This window comes from Oreochromis niloticus, linkage group LG15 (genome assembly GCF_001858045.2).
Source record: "Oreochromis niloticus isolate F11D_XX linkage group LG15, O_niloticus_UMD_NMBU, whole genome shotgun sequence".
NCBI lineage: Eukaryota > Metazoa > Chordata > Actinopteri > Cichliformes > Cichlidae > Oreochromis > Oreochromis niloticus.
Window position 1 is genome coordinate 13911959 of NC_031980.2, and position 9619 is coordinate 13921577.

Below are 9619 nucleotides of genomic sequence, written 5' to 3' on the forward strand. Positions count from 1 at the left end.
GCATGTTAGCTTAGGTGAGGTGGGTTTTAACTGAATTCCTAGTGCCCTAATGGTTAAACAAACAAGTTATAACTACAGACAGCATTGGAGATTTATTGTGTGATGTCATGCGCACATTGCTTGAGAGTTAGCCACCATATTGAAAGTGGTAAAAACAACAGCTGATGGCAAGAGATGTGTATTCCCCAACTGACTAGTTGCTGGAGACTTCTGGTTCTTGCCTGGTGTAAAGACGGTGGTACACCAAAAAGCTATCTTACAAAACAAAACAAATCTTGCTTTTCCTCACTTTTCAGGAACACGCTACAATTGACATGTAAGTTCCTGGAATGCAGCATTATTAACTTGATTTTCATTGTTACCATGACTGTTAGATGCCTGCAAATGATTGACAAGTTGATGTCATGTGGTTACTCGTCACATGTCTGCAAAAGGTCAATAAATGATGGACGTAGCTACTGTGACGTTACCAGTTGGCTTCTGAAGTCCAGTTTTGAAGCCTTAAGATGAGCCAAGAGTGCACCCCACATAATCCCGTAATCCTCTCTGAAACAAGGTACAGTGACAAAAAAAAGCATAAATTGGACTTAACATTTTAGTAAAGTTGATCTGAAACGAAACACTCTGCCCTTAAACTCATCAGGAATGTCTTAGCCACCCGGGGACCATTAAACGAAAGTTTAAAGGGGAGTCCACATAGGAAGCAATTTGCTCGTCAGCATTGCTTTGTTGCTGATGGTTGGATCCAGTCTCTGCCTGTTTAAGTAATGCATTTGCTGCCCTGTCATTTGTCAGTCAGCAGTATCCTTTGCTCTCACTAGTAGTCACTTGTCTCGAAGTTGTGAAAGTTTACTTTTGAGTTGCCCACACTTATTCCACCTGTTAATTCTTGATGTCTCTGAATTTCATTGACTTTCTGTGGTCTTCAATTGATATAATAAGTGAACTGAATTAAAAAATTCTGCATTGTTTATTCATAACAGAAGGGTTACCTTAATTGCCTTGTCTCTCTTCAGGCTGTTTGCTTTCACCAGTTTATTGATTGCTGACAGCAGCTGTGACAGTTAACCGATGATGACACTGCTAACATCATTAGTTTAAACAGACTGATGTTTAATTCAATACGACGCCGGCTCTCGTTAATACTAAATACTATTCAGAAAATCAAAGAGGATTTTATGTCAGTTGAGATTTCAAAGCTTTTTAAAGGATTTTTTTTTTCAAATATAAAACAAACTCTTTTGCTCTTTGTCATCACAACAAATGTTCTAAATACAAAAAATAACTACAGAAGCCTAGTATTTATGTCACTTGACTGTGCTGGTTAGTTTAGATTACTTTGCTGACAAGGTCAAGACAGGTGAAATTATATAGCAGTTGGAGGGTTGTTTTTTTTTAATAACGAGATTAAAACAAAGTAAAATTTGCAAGCTCATTTTCAGTGGGAGTCATTTAAAGATCAAGATTGCACAAAGACTGACAGCATTTTCATTCCTCCCACCAGCACCTGGAGCTTTTCTGTCTCCCTCAGCACATGAAATAATGACATGCTTGTCATTATCGCGAGTAAACAAGATGATAACTCTGGCTTGCTCTTTCTCTTTCCTCCTTTCCTGATGAATCGTCGTTTCTTGGTAAATAAATCATTGTCTGAATCCATGTACAGATGTGCATGTGTTACCTATCTGTCAAAATCAGTCACAAGTAAGCGCCTCAAAAATCAAAGACAGAATTTAATGCTACACATTTTCAAAAAAAGGAAGAAAGAAAAGAATTTTCTCTTTGAAGTCAAAACACATTGGCCGGTTTCATGCTCATTTTACACCTGAATCAGCAGGACAGCAGGGCTGGTTTGAAGCGGCTGTGATGTGATTTTTAGGTAAAGAGAAAATGGCATTCAGCTACAGGGAGGCTAGGGAGGGTCACATCTTATGTGAAGGTCTGACATTAGTGCTGTTACATAACTATGACCCCTGGCTCTGCCGCTGCTGACTCTGGTACAGTCAACCCCAACCCCCAACCTTTCTATCTTTGCAGAAATCATTCTGCTTGCACGACTTCTGACATGAGCCCAGCTTTCTGTCCAGACAAGCTCTCGGCACTTGCTGGGATGTTCTTCTGATGGGTTGAAGCTGCAACTGAAACGAGAACAAGCAGGAGAATGGGGCAGAGCTTTCAGAGCGATATTACTGATTTCACTGCAGTGAAACCATAAAAGCTGAAGTATGATGTCCAGTCTACATCCAGCATGGAGGGGTTACACTTTATGTAGGTTTATGTAAGCGATTATGCCTAAAAGGATCACTTTTTGGAAAAGTATTGCAAGGAAAAATATCCATCACAAACAAAAATACAACATACGTTATAAATAAGTACAGTTTGCTCATACAACATATGTGGTTGCCTGCACAATTCATTTTCTAGTCAGATTTAATTGCATTACGTGTTAAGTTGTTTTGACTAATATAATTATGTATCAACTTCCTTGTACGGACGCCGGGCAAATGGCAGTCCATGGACAAACTGAATGTTTTTCAGTCACAAGGGTGTGAGGTCGAGTTTCAGTTGGAGCTTTGAATTTGCTTCTCGTGTGCAATTTTGTGCATCCCTGACCAACTGGCATGGATTACCTGCCTTGCTTACGAATTTGATTGGACAGTTCGACGTCATTCACACATTCACACCAGGAAACATGCCTAAGATGCATGCTGTGGACTGTACTGCTATAGTCTGTAAAATAGAAATATATATTTTTATTTAAGTCATGGTAGCTTTTAAATCTTTTGAATCACGTTTGGGACAACAGAAGGTCATTAGGAGAACATTGTCTTAATCTGATTAATATAAATCTGTCAAAATGAATAGCCATACACTGGTTGGGATTCTACCAATAGTAATAGGAGAGAAGGTTGATTGAAGAAAAAACTTGTCTCCATTTAAATTCACAATAGATACAGGTAAATACATAAATAAATAAAAGGAATGTCTGGCAGTTGTGGCAGACTAGACTAGAGTGAAGGGCAAAATTCATATACCAGTAGTCTAATAGAGGCTACTTTCAAAGTTGGTCTTGTGTTGAAGTGTTCATGTTTATTTAGATATTCGCAGATATTTGTGTTTAACATTTTCTTTAATTGCAAAGGTTTAAGAAAGTGTTGCTGTTGATTTGAGATTAGGATTTGTTTGTTTTGGATAAGATTCTTCACATTGTTTGACTCGTCAGCAGTGATGGGAATAACGGCGTTACAAGTAACGGCGTTACTTTTTTCAGTAACGAGTAATCTAACTAATTACTATTCCTGTCGTTACAACGCCGTTACCGTTACTAACAAGAAAATGCGGTTGCGTTACTATTTTTCAGCAAACAGACGGTTGAAGCTGTCTTCAGCTTACCGCACTTTATATCAGTTGGACGTAAGTTGCTGTCTACGTAAGTAATCTGGGTGCTACAGCTTTAAGCAACTGCGTGCGCTCCCACGGACGGCAATCACCCTCTGGTAGACGATCACTTTTTGGCACAACACCTGGAGCTGCACAGGTGGGGCAAAACAATCCCATGGGCAAAACAATCCCATGGGCAAAACAATCCCATGAGTGCTGCTGTTTGGCTGAGGAAGAATAAAGTAGTCGTGGTAAGCCAATCACACGACCACTTTAAGATGACAAAGCAACAAGGTGATATACACCAGTTTTTAAATTGTGTTGATAGGCCACGTAAAACCAGAGTCATGATAAACAATATATCCGCGGTGTTTTTTCCTGAATAGTTTCGCCACGTTTACTGTCTAAGGACAGCGCTAACAAGCACTCTCTGCTTATGACCAAAAAACGAAAAAAACAAAACAAAAAACAGTTACTTAGTTATGTCTGTGAAGGTTCTCAGTCATCCAGGTCATCGTAGACTAAGGAGCTTGGAAAGAAAAGCGTCTGGACTTCTTGAGTTGCTTGAAGACGTTTCACTTCTCATCCGAGAAGCTTCTTCAGTGGTCAGTGGTGGAGAGTCCCAGATTTAAACCTAGTGGGAGTTTCCCCCCCAAAGGGGGACAAAGGACCCCCTGATGATCCTCTACCTAATCACATGAGCCAAGGTGTGAAAGTGGGTGTGGGTCCTAATCAGCCAGAGTTTCGGGTGAGCTCATTGTGAAACCTGGCCCCACCCTATCATGTGATTTCCTGAGGTCAGATGGCCCAGGATGTGAGTGGGCGTTAAGGTGTCTGGGAAGGGATCTCAAAACTGGATTATAGATGGCAGACAGTTGGTGTCGTAAACCACCGCCTCTGTTCAAAGATGGTCGTTCACAGTGGACGTAAATGGCTTCTTTCACTCCTCTTTCTAACCATCTGTCCTCTCTGTCCAAAATGTGAACGTTGGCATCCTCGAAAGAGTGACCTTTATCCTTAAGATGCAGATGAACTGCTGAGTCTTGTCTCGTGGAGTTACTCAGTTACTAACTCAGTTACTTTTTTGAAGAAGTAGCTAGTAACTATAATTAATGACTTTTTCAAAGTAACTTGCCCAACACTGCTCGTCAGACTAAAGTCAGAGACAATAGATGAGGAGCTGGACTGGACTGTTTATACAAATGAAGGTAGGGAAATGGAAAGAACGGGTTACTCCTAACACCTGTAACACAACTGAACTCATACTAGACAATGAAACAGAGCAGGAGGTCAAAATAAAAGTAAGACCAAACTACGAAACAAAGTATAACAGGAAGTGATTGACTATAACAAACAAGGAGACACAGAAATATTAAAGTTACAGAGAGGATAAGCAGGATAAGGGAAAATACCAGGGAACCGCAAATGACATCTGTAACGAAAACTAAAATAAAAATCTAATTAGAAGCAAAACTATGAAAAAAAAATATCTAAAGGATCCAAATTGAGTACCTGGAAACATAAAACAACAAAACGTAACTACAACAAACACCAAATCTGAAAATCCAGGACCATGACAGCTATTGAGTTTATATTAGCCTAATATACTGTAGCTAGCCACAGATTCAAAGACTATTATATGTCGCTTATCTTTACTAGCTTTACTAGCTTTTCATCTTTGTTTTTGTCAAAAGTATTCTCAGTGACAGCTATTGGACTTCCTGCTAACTAACCTCTTAAATCCTCTTTTCTGTGGAACCCTGGATGGTCCACTTGATTGCATCACCTGGGAGAACAGCTATACTGATCACTTTATTAGAGTTAAACAAAGCTGGACTCGAGGTACCTCTGCGGTTGTTTGCTTTTGGGAGCTGAAGGAGCATTTAGATCCACGCTTGGCTAATTATATCATTCTTAACAAGCAGACAAGCCTATGTGTGTAGTCACATATGAGACTTTTGCTGATTAAAGTATCTGGTGTCAGTGGGTCTGTGTGAAGTCAGACATAATATATGACTAATGAGGAGGTTTGCCAGAATGATTTGATAGAAGAGTTCTGCAGCAGCACGATCAAAAGGGGCATTCACGGCCATGAAACATCAAAAACCATGCATCAGAGGAGACAGAAGGCTTTGCAATCAATTTAACCAAACCAAACCTTATACCTGAAGCTAATAACTCAATGTCTCGATTCAAGACTGTGGCTGCAGGAAGAATTTTAAATCAGTTTTACAGCATCTCATGTTTGTATGTTCTTCTCTAATTCGTTTTTGCAGGAGTCTGTGATTGGGACAGGTAGTGCCGTTTTCGCTACTAATATTGTTAGAATTAATATCCAGCTTAATTTAAATTGGTCTTGATGTATGTTTTGTTCTCCTTACCTATTCTAATCTTTCTCCAGTGTCACAGTGCATTGAGATCAAAACTGAAAAAGCAACACCAGCTTTTACAACAGTGGACAACAGAGCTGCAGGGAATCTCTGTCATATGTCAACCTTGGAAACTCAACTCCACTTTGACAGCCAAAAATAAATAAAGAAAAAGTTTGTGTATGTGTGTTTAACATCCTTGCCACATTTTATCACAGTTCTAATTTACACATGTTTGAATTAGGAGATAACTTCTGGTGTGGGAACCGAGAGAGTGCTGAGTAGGGACTTAACATCTAGCAGTAAAATATGCTTAAACATTCTTCAAGGTCAACAAAATCTGACATTCAGTGACAAGCGGAGCACCACATGCTAGAGCGACAGGGAAAACCTGCACGCAAACAAGCTGCTCTCAGCTCTGCCCTCTGGGAGATTAAATACAGTCTTTTTTCCACTTTTGTTCTTTTTCACTTTTACAGTATGTAAATGGGTGAAATGGGTGTCACATCACAGCCTTCATAACATAATTTCAGTTGTGCCCTTTTCTCTAGAAAGCTCGGCTGAGAGCCTTGGAAATGTTTCTGACTTCAGGAGATATTAAGATCAAATTTGCAGTGCTGCTCTTGTGTCACTTGTGATTAGGTGTCCTCCAAGAAGATCTGCAGGAAAATTTGCCAGGCCCTTCTGTACACTGAACACCCCAGCCATGTTGTGAAGCACCTCATTGGTTAGATAATCAGTCCAGATATGAGCTGATGTGACTGAAATCCATACACAGTGCTGATTTAATATCAGTAACAAAGAAAATATAACCTATTTCTAGGCAGTGAATAATGATGTACTAACTGCAATCACACATAATCCTGTCCTACAGCACTGTTATGGATTGCGAATAAAAACAACAAACCCATATGACACAGTCAAAGAGGAGTTGAAAAGGGTGCAGAGAGAGCTGAGGGGACTGATAAGGAATGGGAAGGACAGCTACAGGCAGAAGATGGAGAACCAGCTTCAGCAAAATAACGTTGGTGAAGTCTGGAGAGCTCTCAGAACCATCTCAGGCCACAAACATCAGAACTCTCTGCCTGGGAGGGATGTGAGGTGGGCAAATGAACTGAATCATTTCTTCAACAGATTTGATTCATCCATGAGGCAGTCTCCAACATCGGCTGCAGACTCACCCACCCCCACTGCTGCTGTTCCACCTCTGACACCTCAGACACTTCAGACAATGAAATTTTAAAAAAGAAGTGGGAGTTTATGAGTTTGAAATTGGTGAAATGGTGCAAAATCGCAATCCAAATATCAAACAAAATACCATGGCTGCCAAGCACCAGAAACTGGGCTCCAAAAAATTAGTTTAAAAGGATTGCCCAAGTGTTGCTGAAGTATGAAGTAGTCATATTTATTTTAAAATGCACAAACAGCAGACAGACAGGGAGGCAGTTAGTAATTGAATTTTCTAATTTCCCACTGCAGATCTGAGAGGGCTGTCAAGTGTGTTCTCATAGGAAGAGCCAATTAAAATCAAATAATGGCTTCATAATACATGATTAGCCCAAAACAGCACCACACCTCTGAGTTCTTAATGTGAAGTGGATCTGATGCAAAATACAGGCGAATAATACAAATCCAATCCCTCACGTGGAAACCAGAGGGTGGATTTTCTTTAAATACTATTTGCTTAAAGGCCTCTTCAGGTCACTCAAGGACTTGAGAGAGCCCCGGTTCCGGCTACTAGAACAATGAGCACCGCTGGAGAGAGATTGCATAACCAGTGACATCTCTCAGTGGCTGATACATAATCACGACAACTGTCCTGCTGTGCTGCTGATACAGTAGATATTAGGGAAGACGAGTGGACAGGGTCGCAGGTCAGGACTGTCTGTGTCAGAGATTTGTTTTTTTGTTATTTTAAAATATGCAGCATTTTATTAAAAATGTGCAAACCAAACAGTAAATTTGCTGTTAGAGAGGCAATGACACAACCTTTAGTTTGTGTGCCATTACAAAAACCATGAAATTACGCAAATATTTTACTTCTAATTTGCATTGAACACACTTTACTGTAATCTGTCAGAACAGATAATATTAAAGCCTGTATGTAAAGCCTCTATGATTTAACAAGTCCTGGTTTTGAAAGTAGCCAACTCAGATTATCGCAACTCGCCTTCAGACAAATGATCAGGACCCACGCCCAAATATGGATGGATTTCTGATCTCACATGTGTTGCTGTTAGCCCTGCTCTAACATGCAAAAGCAGTGAATAATGCCTCAGACATTTAAATAGGTTTAAATAGGCTTCCTACAGTTCCAAAGTGGAAACTTAACCTTTGTTCTTGAATTAACTTCTGCGTTTATTTGACCTTTCACTCACTCATAAGATTTCTAATATGGAAAGAATGATATTTAAAAGCGTGGCTCTGTCTGGAAGTCTTCTTCAGCACAATTCATGGTACCTGTTGTATTTTCCATTCTCAGTATTCAACGCTTATGCAATAAATTTCAGTCCAATAAACTGATGTTTAAACAATGTCAGACAGACTCTACAACCCAACTTAAGCACAAGTCTAAACCCATTTTAAAAAAAGATAAACCATACTATAAGTACAACTAACTACACTCAGTAATAAGGAAAATGACACTGACATTTTTCTAAAAATAACATAAATATGTTGAATTTAATTGGCCCAATCGGAATCATATATCATTTGACTTGTGAATGGATTGTGGAAAACACTGAGTGAAACTTTCGTGCTAATGTGCAGTCCTCTGCCTCCATACAGATGGTACTTCATGAAAAGCGGAACCAACTGCATCAAATACAGTATCAAATACAAAAGTGGTATTTTAGACCCGCTACTAAAGAATAAACTCCATTGAAGTAGCAGTAGAAAGACTGGCATGGTCTTTAGCTATTTAACCTAAAGTACAAGTATGACTTTTACTAAGTAACTGAATCATAATTATTTATCACTGCTGGGAAGAGGATTTATTCTGGAAAACATACTTTCAGTCTTTTTTAAATTGTACTTGTATGAACTTTAGCATTTAACTGATGCCTGTGAACATTGCACAGCCTGACCTTGATGTGAATTTGCTGGAAAGATTGTGGCATCATGTTAACGTGCACCTAAATCCTCCAGACCAGACTGCCAAAAGTTCTGCTTTCATGGAGGTGCTCACACTTCCTGATTATCAGTTTTTCAAGTGGAATTGATTAACAGCACCTGGCTGCTACTGACCATCTTGATGCCAATGGAAGCAGTAAGGGTGTATGTAAGAGGGCAGTCCCAAAGGTAAGGTCTCCAAAGCGGTGGGGATGTAGAGAAACTGTTCATACGGCTGTTGGCCACACTGTTGTGATTGGTGCTTCCTACATTCCCAAACGAGCATGCGGGGCTTCAACGGGATGCTCAATCTTGGCTTGGCAGCCCTTGAAAATGGAGCTCCCGTTGAACGCCAAGTGCAAAGCTATTCGACCTTTGAACGCTAAAGGTGTAAACTGGTTGAAATTCATTGCCAATTGACGTTCGCGAGTGGTGTAGAGAGTTTACAGCTGGTTGTAATTCATGGCGAACAAACGGCAACAAGTTGATTGCTCAGTGCTTCCTGAAGGACATGGCAGCGAGCTACAAAAGCTACAAAAATGCATCAACTGAAATGGCGATTATGTAGAAAAATAACTAATTCTTCAACCTTTGAAATTATGTAAATATTATAGAAAATAAATGGTTCTTTGAATTTCTAAATAAAAATAGGAGACCTTACTTTTGGGATTGCCCTTGTAGTTTGTTACAAGACTTAGAGCAAAAACACAATACCTTAGTAAATTTAGATTTTATTATCTTCAATTGTAGGACCAGTA